The sequence below is a fragment of the Nuphar pumila genome, chromosome 1 (genome assembly GCF_984573655.1).
Source record: "Nuphar pumila chromosome 1, dmNupPumi1.hap1.1, whole genome shotgun sequence".
In the NCBI taxonomy this organism is placed as follows: domain Eukaryota; kingdom Viridiplantae; phylum Streptophyta; class Magnoliopsida; order Nymphaeales; family Nymphaeaceae; genus Nuphar; species Nuphar pumila.
The window spans coordinates 166,762,559-166,780,824 of NC_143249.1; positions in this window are offsets into that span (position 1 = coordinate 166,762,559).

Below are 18,266 nucleotides of genomic sequence, written 5' to 3' on the forward strand. Positions count from 1 at the left end.
CTCCGGACCTACAGAGAAATCTTTTCACAAAACCACTTTTACATGATCATCTTATATATGTTAGCGTTCACCCAAATTTTTCTTGATTTATTTTGATCAGTCTTGGTTGGGTTTTTACAACCATCAAAATTGTGGGTCGGAACAGTCCTGCAGACAGGACTGAAAACCTATGTTCTATTGTAATGAATGTTTCAGCCTCAATACTGATCCAAACAAAGCAAAATAAGATTCAAAATTCAATCCTTAGATGTGTAAAACATTCCAGTATTTTTATTTTTATTTATTGACTTATTTTCATAGAGATATTGATTTGTTTTGGAAATAGGTTAGGATAAAAAAATGAGGACAGAAAAGCCAAGATTCAAACTCATGCAGGATCAATAGAGCAAGAACAAGATTCACAGTAAAAATCCATACAATCATGATTTTTTATGCTCTAAACATTGTTACATCATTATATAATGCATATTTGATAAGATTCATACTAATCGCTAAAACAATAACATACATCATCTAAAAATCATAAAATTTTGAAGAAATAACTCAAATATAATTTCATCTATACAAGAATCATAAGAAACCCTAAACAATCATGAAACATGGTTTATTTATGAAATAACATGCTGTTTAATCATGCTAAACATGAAATAATCTACCCTATATGCACATATGATCTTTCTTTAACACAGGGATCGATTCTTAAACCATTCTCAAATTTGCAAAAAGTTTAACTCTATCTGATTGTTATAGAGGCTGTAGAAATTCTTCTGTTCGGTGGACAAAGCTGAAATTTTCTCAGATTTTCAATGCCATAAACCTTTCATAAAAACTCATCTGTATGAGGGAGTTACAAACATTTTGGTGCAGACCTATATTTTTTTGTTCTAACTATCACAAATCTATGCTTATTCCATGATGTTATCATCGCAAAATTTTACTTTTGCAAGTCAAACTGACCTTTGAAGAAGATTTTGAAAATAACTCGCCTCCGTTTTTAAAATGCGGGATAATTTCGAGGAATGAGACTCGCCTGTCGGTATGAGGTTCAACCGTTCATGGCGCCTTTACAAGGGGTAATCGAACCAAGGATCAAAAGTGTGCTTAGCTTTACTCAACTTGTCTAAATCATGTTCTATTTCCTAAATGCACAAAGAATCAGGCATGTGCTATGAATTTTCTGAAAATGCAGGTTTGAAAACATGATGTTTGCTTTGAATATTTGAAATACTTAGAAAATTCTTGCACAAGATGTCACTTGGAAAATCATGAATCATGGTGAAAGAATATTTATGAGAAAAATGAAAATCGATTTCTGAAGAATCCAAGTGTTTTGTGAAAATTAATTTCTGAGGAATTTCAAGTAACTTTGGAAAATTTGATTTTTCTGAATTCAAACTTGGAAATTCAAGATATAACTTGGAAAATTGAATTTTGAACTTTGAAAATTACTTGAAATACCATTTAAAAGCTCAGAGTTTTGAGAAAATCAATTTCTGAATAAGACTTAAAAACTTTTGAGAAAATCGATTTCTTTGGGCAGGAATTGAAATTTGCAAATGAATGAAATGAATGAATATGTATTTGAAAGACTTGATTTTGCGGAATTGAGAAAATCCTTTTGTATTTTTGAGAAATGCAGTGCATTTTGAAGTTAGCCTAAGAGTGTAGGCTGAATGTGACTAATACGAAGATCACAAATCTGGGTCTCATTCGTATTCTGACTATGACCATAAATACGAATTCCACCGAGTTTGTCAACTCCATAAGAGCTTGTGCACGTGCCATTCGTGTAGACCATAGTGAATTTGTAAAAAAAATATACATGAATGAGACATTCATCGGATATTAAAATTTGCAGAATCAAACTATATGCAATGCATCCAATTCTATGCAGAAATTGAAATTCTTATTCCAAAGTTTATATTTAATTTACATCACTAATTTAATTTAAATATAGGAAAATAAAGTCTTCAATATCCCTGCAAAACTAGCAAACTTGTTAGTGAAGAAATGTCGGCTTTTCTAGATTTATCTAGTAATATCTAGAAATTAATGAATTTTGCTAGATATAAGCCTTTTTCCATGATTTTCCATAATAAAATAAGAAATAAAATTGAAGAAATATGAAAATGAAATTTGAAAATTTCGAAATTGGGGTCAAAATGACCAAAATACCCATGATAGCAAGACTATGGCCTTGAAATCAGGGTTTTCAAAAAGATATTTTGTAAAATACATCTTTTGAAATTCAAATAAGGATAAAGTGAACCAAAGATGATATGATATGATTAAAAATGAGAAAACCAAAGTTTAGAATTTCGAAATTAAGGTCAAATGACCAAGTTGCCCTCGATAGCAAGACTATGGCCTTAAAATTAGGTTTTTTTGAAATAAATTTTGGTAAAAACTTAGGATTTAGGGTTTAAATGAAATCAAATAAACATAAAATCGAACATGAAGCATCCTAACATGATTATAAACGTGAAAAAACCCTAAAATCATGAACTTATGCATAAAAAACTAAAAAAATTACAAAAATCATGATTTTGGCAGTGTTTCGGGATCCTATGGGCACCCTGTTTTGCAATTTAATCTATTCAAGCATCAAATGGATTTCAAAATTCATAAAAATTGACACCTGCACTAATTATCACCTTAAAATTAAATTGGAATCATAAAAATATATTTTTGACATTATTCCAATTCGAAAACTGCATTAAAACCCTAAAATATGCTATTTTTACCCATGGTCACGTATCAGTTTCAGTGTTAGACCCGAATCAGAAGTCGATCCACCATAAAATTTCTAAAATTTTACAGAGATTAACTAGACAGAAAAACAAAGAATCTCTTTTTTACATATCAGAAAAATCATCTCCGGTTAGGGAGATATCATTCTGACAATCTGTACTTAAATTTAATAAATATAAAATTGATAAAAACATGTGTTTCTAATTGAAAATACATAAAAAAATAAAATACTTCATCCAAAATTTCTGAAATTTCATCAGTAAATAGAACACAGAAAAATAATAAACTTCTTTTTTTACAGATTATGAATCAGATCTACGGTTTGAGATCTATGATCAGCACAAGTCGGATTAGGGTTTTAATAAATTATAACAAGTTTTAAAAGATGGATCCGACTTTCTGACAGAAGAAAAATACCAAACCGAGGCAAAAAATTATGAAAATTTTACAGTAAATATCTGTCAGTAACACTAAGCTATTGCATTTTACAGATCTTGAATCGGAAATTGAATGAAAGAAAAAACACAACTGCAAGTTATACTTGAATTTGAACAAAGATTTTAATCAACAGAAATCGCGATTTGACTTTGTATTTTTTTAACAGAGTTCCCGAATCCCAAAACATATGAGTTTTTTTACAAAGACTCAATAACATATCCATGTATCACATATAAAAAAATAAGCAATTTCTAACAAAGATTTAAATGCGAAATAACATGCTTTTCACAGATCTAGAATCAAAACACATGAAGATCCAATAAAACATTAAAAAAACATGATTTAACAATAAAAAACAATAAAAAACACCTAAACAACAAAACAAAATTAAATTTAATGTTGAAACACATGCAATGAACATTAATATGATAAAAAAATAAATAAAACAAAGGGAATTCATGGTTGAAATTATTTTTACTTTTGAAAACAGGGATTTAATCCATTTAACAGATAAATCTCATGTTTTTTTGGTTAAGAACATGAAAAACAATAGCATAAACGATTCTAATAGATTAGAATCATGAAAAACAGTATGGAATAGGGTTAGATCATTTTCTTGGATGGAGCTTGAGGTTCTTGTGGTTGAATCCATGGTTAAAATAATGAAAGAGATGATACCAATGGTTAATTCCATATTAAAAACATGGAAAAATATTAAATAAAGTAAAACAATTATAAAAAACCTTACCTTGAGGTTGCAGCTGCAATGGAGGAAGGAGGAAGGGCTGGAGAGGAGAGAGAGGCCACAAAATTGGGAGAAAAAAAAAGCTTCCTTTTGACCTCTTGAAGTCCCCCTTTTATAGGTTTTCAAAAAGTCACTTAATTAGGGTTAATTAAGAGGTTTTTCTTTTTTTCAGGACTCTTTCTAATAAATCCACTAAGGACCAATGATTTTCCTAGAGGATTCTAACCTAAATGGACTCTAATTAATCCCTAATTAACACCTAATTAAACCTTAGAAAGTCCAAATGTGGCACCACCTAGTATGAACCTACATTTAGTTTTTAAAACTTGAATTTAAAACCTTTAAAAACCAATGGTTTAAAACTTAAATAAAATGGATTTTCAAAATTGCTTTTTACTCCTCTAAACCCCTAACCTAACTAGGACATTGACTAAGCCTAGTCTAACCTTGACTTCTTCAAATGTGGCGCCACCCCGAGTGGGCCCCACTTGAATTTTAAAAAATGATTTTAAAACTTGAAAATGAGAGGTTTTTCAAAAGAGATTCAAAAGTAGATCTTGAGATTGAAAGATTTGAAATGACACAGAGTTCTGACTGGGTCAGAACTTCTCTAGATATGGCGCCAACTGAGTGGGCCGCACATCGAAGTTTGAAAAACTTGAAACAAAGACTGAAAATAATTTTGAAAAGGGGTTAAAATCATAGTTCAAATTCAAAGTTTTGAAAATAGAGTTCTAAGCAAACTCGAACTCTGGACTAGAGTCCCGAATTTTTAGAACTATGAGAATTTGGATTTTAAAAGCCAAATGAAGGAGTTTTTGAAAGATTTTATCAAAAAAAAAGGGTAAAATAAGGCAGAAAAAGCAGTCAGGGTTAGAGTCTTAACTCAACCGAAACTCTAAAATAGAGTTTTGAATCAACTGGGACTCCACAAAATAACCTAATTTTTGAAAAACAAATGGAAAAGAGTAAAAATGGAAGCAAAAACATACTCTAGAATAGACTCCCGACTGGATTAGGACTTTGGGACGGAGTCCTGATCAGACTGAAACTCTAGATTTTTTTGGTATTTTATGAAAAATAGATGAAAGAACTTGTGAAAATAGTGAAAATGATAACAAATATTGAAATAAAACAGAGTTCTGATTCAACTGAGACTCTGGGGACAGAGTCCTAATTGAGCTAGGACTCTCAGATTTTTGGATTTTCTGAGAAAACAAATGAGAGAATTTTGAAAAACAGTTAAAAACATGATAAAATTGAATTTTTGGTTCATAGTCCTGATCTGATTAGGACTCTGAGAAAGAATCCTGATTCGATCAAAACTCTAAGAACTTTTGATTTTTTGATAAGCAAATGATGAAATTTAAACAAAATTTTTTAAAGTCAGTGAAAATGGAGTGAGAAAACAAATTTTGTATAGAGTCCTGATTTGATCAGGACTCTAGGGCAGAGTCCTGATTCTATCAAGACTCTAGGATAAAATCCCAGAATTTTGAAATTCTTTGATAAAAGTGTAATAGTTTTGATAGATGGAAAGATTTTTGAAAGATTCTCTCAAAATTGAAATCAGGATCAGAGTCTTGATCTAACTAGGACTCTATGAACAGAGTCCTGTTTTAACCAAAACTCTGAGTTTTTGACTCATTTTGAAAGATTTGGTTAAAAATGGGTAAAAATAGTGACAAAAGACAGAGTCCTAATCTGACTGAAACTTTAAAGAAAAGTCCTAATCCGACTGAGATTCTTGAAGAAGAGTCATAATCCAACTAAGACTCTGGGATTTTGGCCAAAATGGAAGATTTTGAAAGGTTTTCTCCAAAACAGGTAGAAAAGGTAGTAAAAAGTAGAGTTTTGATCCGACTAGGACTCTAGAAAAAGAGTCCTGATCCAACTAGAACTCTAAGATTTTGGCTAAAATGGAGGAAATGGACAAGGGATATGACCATAACTGGTTTAAAATTAGAATGGTGTTTTAAAAAGGTTCAAAAAGATTCAAACAGATGAAAATACAGAGTTCTGATCCAACTAGGACTCTAAATTTTTTTAGATTTTTGATAAATAAAGGAATCCAGAAGCGACACCTCCTAAATGGGTCTCATTTGAGAATTGAAATCAGTTGAAAATTGAGTTTAAAACGAATCCAGATTGTTTTCTGAGAAAACATTTCAAAATATGAGGTCATGGGGGTTGGCAAATGACAGAATGCTGATTAAAAACCCAGGTTTTAAAATTGATTTTGAAAGAAAATTTTTAAAACTCGAATTTGGATTAAATATTTTGAAAATAGCAGTGCTGGATCTCGAAAATGAGATGTAATGACATGCAATGATATGCAATGCAATGAAATTGTATGATGAATGCATGTAATGATATGTAATGACACATGAAATATATAAACACTGGATGAGGGTGAAAATTTGGGGTGTTTACAGATGCCCCTCTTTGCTACTAAGCCGGTATAGGGCCGAGCTTAGTGGCAAAGAAAAACACACCAAATTTGGACTATATATAAAAAATGCCCCAATTAGAAGAATCTGACCGAGTATGATGGAATTGGCTATGACGGTAATGATGAATATGGAATGAATAATAAAGAAGAAGATTCACCTCATCGAAATGAGTTTCAGGCTTAGCCCTTAACCTGGATGGGACGAAAGATACCTTGTGAAAAAAAAGGGTTCAGGCTTAACCCTTAACCTGAAAGGGACGATACCTCATGAAAAAATGAGGCTCAGGCTTAACCCTTAATCTGAAAGAGGACGATACCTCATAGAAAAATGAGGTTCAGGCTTAACCCTTAACCTGAAAGAGGACGATACCTCGTGAAAAAACGAGGTTCAGGCTTAACTCTTAACCTGAAAGAGGATGATACCTCATGGAAAAATGAGGTTCAGGCTTAACCCTTAACCTGAAAGGGGATGATACCTCATAGAAAAATGAGGTTCAGGCTTAACCCTTAACCTAAAAGGGGACGATACCTCGTGGAAAAACGAGGCTCAGGCTTAACCCTTAACCTGAAAGGGGACGATACCTCATGGAAAAATGAGGTTCAGGCTTAACCCTTAACCTGAAAAGGAACAATAAACGGAATCCTCAAATGAAGAAACCATGATGGGACCTTCGAATTTTGCACAATAAATCCGAGAAGGGTTTGCAAAAGGAAGAAAGGGGGTTCCCTAAAGCTTCAAAAGGGATTGATCTTGGATGTCGCATTACTGAGACTAGTTGGCTTTTAAAATAGATGCCCTTTTGCAGAAAAATTCAAGTTTAACCCTTACCCTGAACGGGAACTGTCTATGGTGGGACAGTGGAGAACACAAGGAAGTGTGCAAATCTGAGAGCCCAGACGCTCAGATCAAAACAAGAAGGGAAGGATCTTGGACAACTCCCATCATCTGATCCTAAAAGGGATAACAACAACGCCTGGATACATCAAAATAGACATCAAGCTCTCACTTCATGTCAGGATAACTTGAAAAGATTGCCAATAAGATAAAAAAAAATTGTATTTGATTGAAAGATGATTGAAATATAAGTATATTTATATGAAAAATATTCCCTCTTTTCTACCTGAAGTATTACCTCCAACTGAACATGACTTCGTAGAATCAAGATTCGAATTCAAATTGCTTGCAATTGACTTTCTTTCAAGGAAGCTATCAATTTCCTTGATATGAATGGAAAAGAGAGTATTCTTGATATTGTGAAAGCAATTGGTGGAAGGATATTGATAAAAGAATTTCACAAAATTAAAAAAGATTCTTGGTAGATTCGGCAGTTTGATATCCTGGGATTCTTTTCTCATGATGATCTTTCTGTACTTTTTTTTTACAGAATTTAAGCTCTTTTTGGGTTTCTGGGAAATTTATTACATCTTCCTTCATTTTGGAGATGTCCTGGCTTTTCTCTCTCTTTTTAGAAGGGTACGTCACAAACTTCTTCATCTTGGAGATGTTCGGATCCTCCTTTGTCTCAGGGATTATATTGACGATAATGGTTCATTGGCTGATGGTCTCTTGATGATAGCTGAAATTAAATATCTTTTAGGGTTTGTCAGGAGGCTCATCGCAGTTGCCTTCATCTTGATGGTGATCTGAACTTTCTCTGGAAGGATCCGTCACAAACTCCTTCATCTCGGAGATGATCTAAATCTTCTTTGGCCCCGGGGGTCTAACTCGCATAATTCGTCTTCATCTTGACGATAATTGAGAGATCCCTTTTGCAGATATTTAATTGCAGTTTGGGTGATTGAGGGGAAATAGAAATTGAGCGGATTTTTCTATATCACCCAGGATATTTCAACTGCCTTATCTTTACAAGAATGATCTTTAAAAATGTGTCATAGCTTCGATCAATATCAATCACTTATGGCTTTACGACAACATCAAATTTTCTTTGCTGGCCATATCGAGGATTTATTCTTCATCCATTTGGTTGGCCAATAGAAAGAATTTGGATTTTGAATCCTTCTTTGCAAAAGCTTCACTCTTTTTGGAAGTAATACTGAAAGTAATTTGAGGTAATTCTTTTTATACAATAAAAGATTTTTGGAATCAACAACTATTTTTTATAACAAATTGGCAAAATATTCTTGGAATCCTTGGTGAAAGAAATCACTTGAGGTTTGAATGACACATCCGTGGCTAGATTCTTCTCTCATTTCCCCAAAGGAGAGACTCAGGCTTGACCCTTACCTGAACGGGTAATAAAAAGATACTCCTCTCTTCCCTGAAGAGGAGGTGTTTGCAAAATGAACTTTCAAAGAGAAATAAAGTTTTCGTCAAAACTCCCTACTTCTAGGCTTCTCTTATGGAAAGGGGGCCGCTAACAAGAATTGGAAGGATATCATAGAGGAACGAGTCCATCACACTCTCCCTGAAAAAAGGGTCCTCGATGACGGGGGTGGCCTAACAAAAGACATTTAGGGTTACAAGGAGGACGAGCTTCCGTCGAAACTCTCCCTAGAAAAGGGTTCCTTGTGTGACAATAAAGATTGTTTTGCAAACTGTTCATGAAGCACGAGTCCCTTCAAACTCTCCCTAGAAAAAGGGGTTCAACGAACAAACAATAAAGACATGTGAAAAAAACGAGCTCCCTCGAACTCTCCCTGGAAAAAGGGTCCTTCGCAAGAGAAAAGATTGATAATTTGTTTTGAACTAATTGGCAGACAAACTCGACATAAATGTCGAATTTTGAAAGACTATGATTACGAATACGACTCGAAGGTCAGACAAACATGATCAACTTTGATAGAATTTGATAACCCCAGAGGTCTGACAAGATTGGTGACCTAAAGATCAGATTGACAAAATGGGATGACTCAAACGTCTGATAAAGATTGTTTGGTTCGCAGATCTGAAGATTAACATTGAGTCTGAACCTCAATGTGAGATTTATGTTGCGATCAGTATGAAGACCGAATTTTGACAAAGTACCAGTACGAGCACTGGATTTTAAAAGATCACCAGCATGAGCACTGAATTGTAAAAGATTACCAGTACGAGCACTGAATTTTTAAAGGTTACCAGTACGAGCACTGAATTTTGAAAGGTTACCAGTACGAACACTGAATTTTAAAAGATTACCAGTACGAGCAATAGATTTTAAAAAATTACCAGTACGAGCACCAGATTTTAAAAGATTACGAGTACGAGCACTGGATTTTGAAAGGTTACCAGTATGAGCACTGGATTTTGAAAGGTCTCCAGTACGAGTACTGAGTTTTAAAAGGATACCAGTACGAGCACCGGATTTTAAAAGAGTACCAGTACGAGCATCGGATTTTAAAAGATTACCAGTACGAGCACTGGATTTTAGAAAGATTATCAATACAAATACAAGATTTGGTAAAGCAACCAAGGCGAGATTTGATTTCATAAAAGGACCAATTTGAAAATTGGATTTAACCGGACCGGTGGAAAACTGGATTCGGTCAGAAGCTTTGAATCAGAATTTAAATCTTCAAGGAAAGACTAGATGAATTGGATTTTGAAAGAGAATTCGGGTCGGAACTCAGATCTTCTAGACCAATTGCAAAATTTGCAGGAAAGTTTGAGTAGAAGTTCAAACTTTTAAAGGAAAGCTAAGCGAATTGGATTTGGAAGGAAATTTGAGTCAGAACTCGAATTTTCTAGACCAATTCTGAATTGGATTTGGAAGAAGATTCGAATCGGAACTCGAATCTTCTAGACCAATTCAAGACATTTGAAGGAAAAAAACTAGATGAATTGGATTTGGAAGAAAATTTGAGTCGGAACTCGAATTTTCTAGACCAATTTTGAATTGGATTTGGAAGAAAATTTGAGTCGGAACTCAGATCTTCTAGACCAATTCAAGACATTTGAAGGAAAGAAAATTAGATGAACTGGATTTAGAAAAAAATTTGAGTCGGAACTCAGATTTTCTAGACCAATTCTGAATTGGATTTGGAAGAAGATTGGAATCAAAACTCGAATCTTCTAGACCAATTCTCGAATCCGGAGGAAAGAAAATTAGATGAACTGGATTTGAAAGAAAATTCGAGTCAGAACTCAAATTTTCTAGACCAATTCTGAATTGGATTTGAAAGAAGATTTGAATCGAAACTCGAATCTTCTAGACCAATTCAAGACATTTGAAGGAAAGAAAAGTTGATAAGTGTAAAGATGACATTTAGGACTAGTTCAACTAGTATGAGCATTAAATTTTATAAGAGTACCAGCACGAGCACTAGATTTTAAAAGGTTACCAGTACGAGCACTGGATTTTTTTTTAAAACATTACCAGCACAAGAGCTGATGTCTAAAAGATTATCAATTGATTGTGATGGGAGATTTTTTATCTTCACCCTCACGATGACTTGAACGACTGTCGGGGCCTCAGGATTTATCCCTTATCCTGAATAGGTGTTGGACTGATGTAAATTGATGTATGCAAATGCAAATGCAAATGAATGCATGCAAATGAATGCAAAATGAAGTAAATGGGTGCATATGTATGCAAAATATGATATTTGTTTGATCCTTCCTGCATACAGGATGTTTTGAAGACAATTTTCAAAATAATGCCCCAGTATAATGGGGGAGTAAGATATTGGACAAAATGATAAATAATTGATATTTGAGGAACGTTCTCTAAAGCTAACAATGGAAAGATTGACGATGTGCTTCTTGATGGATTCAGGAGGCACTCTAAAAGAGGTTACTCCTTGTAAAAAGATATTTGGTAAAGAAGGAAAAATACAAAAGATGACGCCAAGCTATGAGAAATATTTATAATTTTATTGATGAAAGAGATGGGACCATACCATCCATATAAAATGACAAAAGCAAAATGCAAGAATGAAAGAGTGTTGGCCTTGTCGCTCTTAGGGTGCTGATGAGCTGGCTGATTTATCCTTTTCTTTGCCTTCCACAATGATATTTTTATCGATATAGTCTTGAATAATATTCTTGAGAACAAAGCAGTACTCGATATCATGCCCCATGGCCCGATGAAACTTGCAGAATTGATCTTTAAATCTTCCCCTATTGATAGGAGGATCATCGACTCTTGGGAGCTTAATCATCTCCTTGACCAACATATACTCAAGGATTTCTTCACGTGACTGACCTAGAGGAGTAAGGTCACGTTTAAAACTCCAGTTGTCGTGCTTTTTCTTCTCTTTCTGTTGACTCAATTTTTCACTCTGCTTCAAAGACTTTTCTTTATGACTTGTATGATCTCCCTTGTTATCTTTGCAATCGCTGCAGTTGGCATCGGCGAAGAAGGTGAAATTTGTCTTCTTTTCTGAATCTTGATTATTCCTGTCGGGGGTGATGCCATCATAGAAGTCTTTGCTCCTGAAGACTTTCTTGCCCTTGTCACGGGCTTGCAAATCTTTAATCATCTTGGCCATTTCCTTCAGCTGTATTTGGACTGGATCATCCATTGTTTGATTTTTCAATTTATAGGTTGTCCCTTGTCTATGAGGGGATCTTTGAAATGCTTGCAGGACTTCATACTCCTCATCAGTGTCTTCTACTGTTTCCTCTTCATCTGTCGTATCAGTATTCTGAGCATGCTTCTTGGGTAGCTTTAAAACCTTTTTGACTACCTGACCTTTTGCCTTCTGCTTGCCCTGGGTCTGCTCTGTATTGGCTTCAGCTTGTTTTGCTAGCATCTTGATCATCATCTTTTGAAACATGACATACATCTGGGGATCAACATCATCATTGCCCTGTTGATTTTTGTTTCTGATAGATCTTGAAGAGGCCATTTCCTGTTCTGAGGCTTGGCGAGTAACTGATACGCTGAACCAGTGTAATTTTTCTGCTAGACCTTTTCTGAACCATATAAGGGTGCAAATACTCTCTGCAGGGCGAAACTGAGGATTAGCTGCTGAAAATAGTTTTGAATAAGAAATATTTGCTGGATATTTCGATTGATAATTGGAAGGATATCCCATTACTAAGGACTGAGTCATCGCTGGAGTCACGACAATTGTGCTGCTATTCTTTGCAAAATAAACAACTGAAAATATGCCTTGTTACCTAGGTGAGGTTGTCAAACCAAGATGAAAATTAAAGGAATTGTATTAAAGGAAAAACATGATTTTATTAATAATACACTTGACAATGGGGAGGGGAACAAACAATTTTCCACCACTCTTGATAATCAGAGGACACTCGAGGACCAGAAAAAATAGTGAGAGTAACAAAAGAATCTCAGCCATGTCTGGCAGAATGGTATGCTCCAGACCACTGATCTGATGTGAGATCGAACTCTGGCAAGATCCCTGATAATAGACGAATTTCTATGCTTCTGTCTCTGAGAGAACTGCCTGACACACCGCTCTGGATGGTAGTATGCGCAGAAGAATGGGCCAAGTAGCCTGAATCACTTGCCATATGCATAAGTATATCTGGGAGGTGATTCCTGACGATCAAAATGGTCCCATACAACTTCTTCCTCCTGAAGGTTGTCGATCAAGAACCGGTATCGCGCAACTGTCAGAAGCTTTTCACTATTGTATCTGAATAAACTGGCTCGAGCTGGCACATGTCGGAGGAACCAAGATTGCAATGCATAGGTGCACCCTTCGACGAGAATTGATTCTTCAAGCATAAAACGGGTCAACCCTCGGTACAGAAAAGCGAGTGCGGCCATGGCTATAGAGAGGCGGCTGGTCTGTTGACTTCCCCACCTTCACAGAAGTTGAACTATCTTGATATCCATGTAATTTCGTCCATCTGGAAGAAGAGCCAGTCCCATATTGCATAGAACCATCGCATGTTGGATTCTCTCTCGAGCTGTTCGAGATAAGAAATTGACTTCTACAAATGCCCCATATTGCCTGTAGATTTAGAGCAGATTCACATATTTATTTCCATTCTCCTTGATCAATGGCCAAGACTTGCGTCCTGTCATGCGGGCTAAAGCGTCTCGGGGATCCAGACCCTTGACATTGATAAAAAACTGTTTCTCTAATGGATCTCCAGGCTGACCAGCTGGTTCAGGTAATCCCATAATCTCCGAGAATTCGTCCATCAATAAAGTCATTTCCCCCCATGGGAACCAAAAGGTACTAGTACTCGGGTTCCACCGCACTGCCAGTGCGTGGATCAAATTGCCATTGATTATCTGTTTCCCCACTGCAGATGCCAGTTCTAACCCACAATCGCTCAAATGGTCCGGAAACATACGAGAGAAGTTCTTGAGACATGAATATTACCACCAGGGAATGAAGGATCTGGTGTTGAGGACTCGATGTTCAGGAAGACCTTGTCACACCTTGTAGGAGATGTGACCCTCAGGAAAGACTGAATCAAGTTGATTGTATGCCATCAGACTGAAAAACATGAAAAATTGAAATAAAACTTAAAAAAATATAAGGATTTTGAAAAAGATGCAGGCAGGATAAAAAAATGAAGCAAGAAATTCGAGATCCAGAAGAACGAAAGGATGGAAAATCACCTAGAGTTTTAAGGAAAATAAAGGTGAATTTGAAAAATCGTCCAGGGTTTGAATAAAATACAAAGAAATAGTTCATAAATTAGAAAATGAGGTATTTGAAAAATCGTCCAATATTTTGGAAAAACTGGGGAAAATATGGAAAAGTAAAGAGGAAATGACTACAACATATTCAATCACATCCTGTACAAACAATCATGCACATACAACATTCCCTAAAATCTGACTCTAGATGCACCCAATTTAAAATAGCTGTAGGACCTTAATCCTAACTCTAAGGTTCAGATCATCTGTGTTCAATCATGCTATGCCTATATACTCGAGCCGAGGCTCGATGTACGTGACATAAAATCAATTTCTCCGGTTCTAAGTTCAAGTTTTCCAACATCCTTGAGCGTCTGCCGATATACGTTGGACTATGGCCCTTGGTACGTGGCAGGGGGGCGTTAACCCAAATAGGTGGCCCAGTTGTGAGGCTTTGTTCTGAACTATGGTTCTGGAAGAAAACCCAGCAACGTGAAGACCGGGTAAAAGTAGGTGGGGTAGTTTTTGAAAACATGAGCACATGCAAGTAAACAGAGGGCTTTAAGACCTAAAGAGATAGAGATTTTGAAAATTTGAAGAAGCAAACATTGTTTTCAATATAAATCCTAGATTGAGGAGTGTTGTATAAGACCTAGGTCTATGTGAATATGAATAATATCTCCTCAATATGGTCCTACCAAACCATACTTAGTCTATATGCAATTCATGTCAGCTGGATTCAAGTCTAGGCTCCTAGGTTTACATGATATCATGAAATAAAAGCTGACATTTCATGGAACACGATTTTGAAAATTTGAACTAAGTCAAGCACACAATTGATCAGGCGAAGACAGGTCCCATCACGGTCGCCAAACCTGTTATCATCGCAAAATTTTACTTTTGCAAGTCAAACTGACCTTTGAAAAAGATTTTGAAAATAACTTGTCGTCGTTTTTAAAATGCAGGATAATTCCGAGGAATGGGACTCGTTTGTCGGTACGAGGTTCAATCGTTCTTGGCGCATTTACAAGGGGTAATCGAACCAAAGATCAAAAGTGTGCTTAGCTTTGCTCAACTTGTCTAAATCATGTTCTATTTCCTAAATGCACAAAGAATCAGGCATGTGCTATGAATTTTCTGAAAATGCAGATTTGAAAACATGATGTTTGCTTTGAATATTTGAAATACTTAGAAAATTCTTGGAAAATATGTCACTTGGAAAATCATGAATCATGGTGAAAGAATATTTCTGAGGAAAATGAAAATCGATTTCTGAAGAATCCAAGTGTTTTGTGAAAATCAATTTCTGAGGAATTTTAAGTAACTTTGGAAAATTTGATTTCCCTGAATTCAAACTTGGAAATTGAAGATATAACTTGGAAAATTGAATTTTGAACTTTGAAAAATACTTAAAATACCATTTAAAAGCTCAAAGTTTTGAGAAAATCAAATTCTGAATAAGACTTAAAAACTTTTGAGAATCGATTTCTCTGGGAAGGAATTGGAATTTGCAATAGAATGAAATGAATGAATATAGATTTAAAAGAATTGATTTTGAGGAATTGAGAAAATCCTTTTGTATTTTTGAGAAATGCAGTGCATTTTGAAGTTAGCCTAAGAGTGTAGGCTGAATGTGGCTAATACGAAGATAAAAAATCTGAGTCTCATTCGTATTCTGACTATGACCATAAATACGAATTCCACCGAGTTTGTCAACTCCATAAGAGCTTGTGCACGTGCCATTCGTGTAAACCATAGTGAATTTGTAAAAAAAATATGCATGAACGAGACATTCATCAGATATTAAAATTTGCAGAATCAAACTATATGTAATGCATCCAATTCTATGCAGAAATTGAAATTCTTATTCCAAAGTTTACATTTAATTTACATCACTAATTTAATTTAAATATAGGAAAATAAAGTCTTCAATATCCCTGCAAAACTAGCAAACTTGTTAGTGAAGAAATGTCGGTTTTTCTAGATTTATCCAGTAATATCTAGAAATTACTAAATTTTGCTAGATATAAGCCTTTTTCCATGATTCCCCATAATAAAATAAGAAATAAAATTGAAGAAATATGAAAATGGGATTTGAAAATTTCGAAATTGGGGTCAAAATGACCAAAATACCCATGATAGCAAGACTATGGCCTTGAAATCAGGGTTTTCAGAAAGATATTTTGTAAAATACAACTTTTGAAATTCAAATAAGGATAAAGTGAACCAAAGATGATATGATATGATTAAAAATGAGAAAACCAAAGTTTAGAATTTCGAAATTAAGGTCAAATGACCAAGTTACTCCAAATAGAAAGACTATAGCCTTGAAATAAGGGTTTTTTAAAATAAATTTTGGTGAAAACTTGGGATTTAGGGTTTAAATAAAATCAAATAAACATAAAATCAACCATGAAGCATCCTAACATGATTATAAACATGAACAAACCCTAAAATCATGAACTTATGCATAAAAAACCAAAAATATCACAAAAATCATGATTTTGGCAGTGTTTCGGGATCCTTCGGGCACCCTGTTTTGCAATTTAATCTATTCACGTACCAGTTTCAGTGTTAGACCCGAATCAGGGGTCGATCTACCATGAAAAATTCTAAAATTTTACAAAGATCAACTAGACAGAAAAACAAAGAATCTCTTTTTTACATATCAGAAAAATCATCTCCGGTTAGGGAGATATTATTCCGGCAATCTGTACTTAAATTTAATGAATATAAAATTGATAAAAACATGTGTTTCTGATTAAAAATAGCATACTTCATCAAAAAATTCTGAAATTTGAGAAGTGAATAGTAGACAGAAAAATAATAAACTTCTCTTTTTACAGATCATGAATCAGATCTGCGGTTTGAGATCTATGATCAGCACAAGTCAGATTAGGGTTTTAATAAATTATAACAAATTTTAAAAGATGGATCCGACTTTCTGATAGAGGAAAAATACCAAACCGAAGCAAAAAATTATGAAAATTTTACAGTAAATAGCTGACATTAACTCTAAGCTATTACACTTTACAGGTCTCAAATCAGAAATCAGATGAAAGAAATAACACAACTGCAAGTTATACTTGAATTTGAACAACGATTTTAATCAACAGAAATCCCGATTTGACTTTGTATTTTTTTAACAAGGTTCTCGAATCCCAAAGCATCTGAGTTTTTTACAGAGAATCAATAACATATCCTTGTATCACATATAAAAAAATCAGCAATTTCTAACAAATATTTAAATAGAAAATAACATGCTTTTCACAGATCTAGAATCAAAACACATGAAGATCCAATAAAATATTAAAAAAACATGATTTAACAATGAAAAACAATAAAAAACACCTAAACAGCAAAACAAAATTAAATTTAATATTAAAACACATGCAATGAACATTAATATGATAAAAAATAAATAAAACAAAGGGAATTCATGGCTGGTTTTTTTTTTACCTTTGAAAACAGGGATTTAATTCATTTAACGGATAAATCTCATGTTTCTTTGGTTAAAAACATGAAAAACAATAGCATAAATGATTCTAATGGATTAGAATATTGAAAAACAGTATGGAATAGGGTTATATCATCTTCTTGGATGGAGCTTGAGGTTCTTGTGGTTGAATTCATGGTTAAAATCATGAAAGAGATGATACCAATGGTTAAATCCATATTAAAAACATAAAAAAATATTAAATAAAGTAAAAAATTTATAAAAAACTTTACCTTGAGATTGCAGCTGCAATGGAAGAAGGAAGAAGGTCTGGAGAGGAGAGAGAGGCCACAAAATTGGGAGAGAAAAAGAGCTTCCTTTTGACCTCTTGAAGTCTCCCTTTTATAGGTTTTGAAAAAGTCACTTAATTAGGGTTAATTAAGAGGTTTTTCTTTTTTTCAGGACTCTTTCTAAGAAATCCACTAAGGACAAAAAAATTTCTTAGAGGATTCTAACCTAAATGAACTCTAATTAATCCCTAATTAACACCTAATTAAACCCTAGAAAGTCCAAATGTGGCACCACCTAGTATGGACCTACATTTGGTTTTTAAAAGTTGAATTTAAAACCTTTAAAAACCAATGGTTTAAAACTTAAATAAAATGGATTTTCAAAATTGCTTTTGACTCCTCTAAACCTCTGACCTAACTATGATATTGACTAACCCTAGTCTAACCTTGACTTCTTCAAATGTGGCGCCACCCCGAGTGGGCCCCACTTGAATTTTCAAAAATGATTTTAAAATTTGAAAATGAGAGGGTTTTCAAAAGAGATTCAAAAGTAGATCTTGAGATTGAAAGATTTGAAATGACACAGAGTTCTGACTGGGTCAGAACTCCTCTAGATATGGTGCCAACTAAGTGTGCCCCACATCGAAAG